We start from the raw sequence: 3,067 nt of genomic DNA on the forward strand, positions 1-3,067 counted from the left end.
ATTAACTTCTGCAACATTCGCGGTCTAAGATCTAATTTTCAATCTGTAGAACACCACCTCTCCTCTTCTAAACCTCATCTTCTTTTCCTCACTGAAACTCAGGTGTCTGAGGCAACTGACAGTAGCCCCTTTTCTGTTCCCTCCTACTTTCTCTATCCTCATTTTCGATCCAAAGCTGGATGCTGCGTTTATGTGCGCAATGACTTAACCTGCTCTCGTGCCCACGCTCTTGAATCTTCCGAGTTTTCCACCATCTGGCTACGACTACAGAGTCACTCTCATACTAAATTTATCTGTGCTGTATACCTCTCACCTAACTCCTCTGACTATAAGAAATTCTTTGACTACTTAACTTCCAAAGTGGAGCACATTCTGACCCTCTTCCCTTTTGCAGAGGTCTCCATTCTTGGAGACTTCAATGTTCACCACCAGCTTTGGCTTTCCTCTCCCTTCACTGACCATCCTGGTGAACTAGCCTACAACTTTGCTATCCTCCACGACCTAGAGCAATTGGTGCAACACCCTACTCGTATTCCTGACCGTCTTGGAGATACGCCCAACATTCTTGACCTTTTCCTGACCTCTAATCCTTCTGCTTATGCTGTCACCCTTTCTTCTCCGTTGGGCTCCTCCGATCACAATCTCATATCCTTATCTTGTCCTATCACTCCAATCCCTCCTCAGGATCCCCCTAAGCGAAGGTGCCTCTGGCGTTTTGCCTCTGCTAGTTGGGGGAACCTGAGGAGGTATTTTGCTGATTTTCCTTGGAATGACTACTGCTTCCATGTCAGAGACCCGTCTTTGTGTGCTGAGCGCATAACAGAGGTGATAGTGTCTGGCATGGAGGCATACATTCCTCACTCTTTTTCTCGTCCTAAACCTTCTAAACCTTGGTTTAACACAGCTTGTTCTCGTGCTATACATGATAGAGAGGTGGCCCACAAAAGGTACTTAAGCCTTCCATCACCAGAATCTCATGCACTTTATATTTCTGGCCGGAACCATGCCAAGTCTGTTCTCCAACTAGCCAAAAACTCCTTCATTAACAGAAAATGTCAAAACCTTTCAAGATCTAACTCCCCTCGTGATTTCTGGCATCTAGCCAAAAATATCTTCAATAACTTTGCTTCTTCTTCTTTCCCTCCTCTATTTCAACCAGATGGCACCACTGCTATCACATTTATTTCTAAAGCTGAACTCTTTGCTCAAACCTTTGCTAAAAACTCTACCTTGGACGATTCTGAGCTTGTTCCTCCCTCTCCTCCACCCTCTGACTACTTCATACCACCTATTAAAATTCTTCGCAATGATGTTTTCCATGCCCTCGCTGGCCTAAACCCTCGGAAGGCTTATGGACCTGATGGGGTTCCTCCTATTGTTCTCCGAAACTGTGCCTCCATGCTTGCACCTTGCCTAGTCAAACTCTTTCAGCTCTGTCTGTCAACATCTACTTTTCCTTCTTGCTGGAAGTTTGCCCACATTCAACCTGTTCCTATAAAGGGTGACCGTTGTAATCCCTCAAACTACCGTCCTATTGCTTTAATTTCCTGCCTATCTAAAGTTTTTGAATCTATCCTCAACAGGAAGATTCTTAAACATCTATCACTTCACAACCTTCTATCTGATCGCCAGTATGGGTTCCGTCAAGGCCGCTCTACTGGTGATCTGGCTTTCCTTACTGAGTCTTGGTCATCCTCTTTTAGAGATTTTGGTGAAACTTTTGCTGTTGCCTTGGACATATCAAAAGCTTTTGATAGAATCTCTCACAAAGCTTTGATTTCCAAACTACCCTCCTACGGTTTCTATCCTTCTTTCTGTAACTTCATCTCAGTTTCCTTTCTGACCGTTCTATTGCTGCTGTGGTAGACGGTCACTGTTCTCCTAAATCTATTAACAGTGGTGTTCCTCAGGGTTCTGTCCTGTCACCCACTCTCTTATTATTCATTAATGATCTTCTAAACCAAACTTCTTGTCCTATCCACTCCTACGCTGATGATAGCACCCTGCACTTTTCCACGTCTTTTCATAGACGTCCAATCCTTCAGGAGGTAAACATATCACGCAGGGAAGCCACAGAACGCCTGACTTCTGATCTTTCTAAAATTTCTGATTGGGGCAGAGCAAACTTGGTATTGTTCAATACCTCAAAAACTCAATTCCTCCATCTATCAACTCGACACAATCTTCCAGACAACTATCCCCTCTTCTTCAATGACACTCAACTGTCCCCCTCTTCTACACTGAACATCCTCAGTCTGTCCTTTACTTATAATCTGAACTGGAAACTTCACATCTCATCTCTAACTAAAACAGCTTCTATGAAGTTAGGTGTTCTGAGACGTCTCCGCCAGTTTTTCTCACCGCCCCAGCTGCTAACTCTGTACAAGGGCCTTATCCGTCCATGTATGGAGCATGCTTCACATGTCTGGGGGGTTCCACTCATACTGCTCTTCTAGACAGGGTGGAATCAAAAGCTTTTCGTCTCATGAACTCCTCTCCTCTAACTGACTGTCTTCAGCCTCTCTCTCACCGCCGCAATGTTGCATATCTAGCTGTCTTCTACCGCTATTTTCATGCTAACTGCTCTTCTGATCTTGCTAACTGCATGCCTCCCCTCCTTCCGCGGCCTCGCTGCACAAGACTTTCTTCTTTCTCTCACCCCTATTCTGTCCACCTCTCTAATGCAAGAGTTAACCAGTATTCTCAATCATTCATCCCTTTCTCTGGTAAACTCTGGAACTCCCTGCTTGCTTCTGTATTTTCACCTTCCTATGACTTGAATTCCTTCAAGAGGGAGGTTTCAAGACACTTATTCATCAATTTTTGACCACTGCTTTGACCCTTTTATGGGACTGGCATTTCAGTGGGCATTTTTTTATTAGATATTTGTTGCCCTTGGCCAGTGTCCTTCCTACATAAAAAAAAAAAAAGAATGCTCATCTTTAACATTAAATGCTTGATATACCAAAATTTTGAAAGATAATATGAAAGCTTTATTGTTTTTTTAATACAGAGTAAAGCAATTACAGACATACTGCTTATACAAAGGTCTTTAGAAAAGACTTTA

The sequence above is a fragment of the Scylla paramamosain genome, chromosome 8 (assembly GCF_035594125.1).
Source record: "Scylla paramamosain isolate STU-SP2022 chromosome 8, ASM3559412v1, whole genome shotgun sequence".
Taxonomy (NCBI): domain Eukaryota; kingdom Metazoa; phylum Arthropoda; class Malacostraca; order Decapoda; family Portunidae; genus Scylla; species Scylla paramamosain.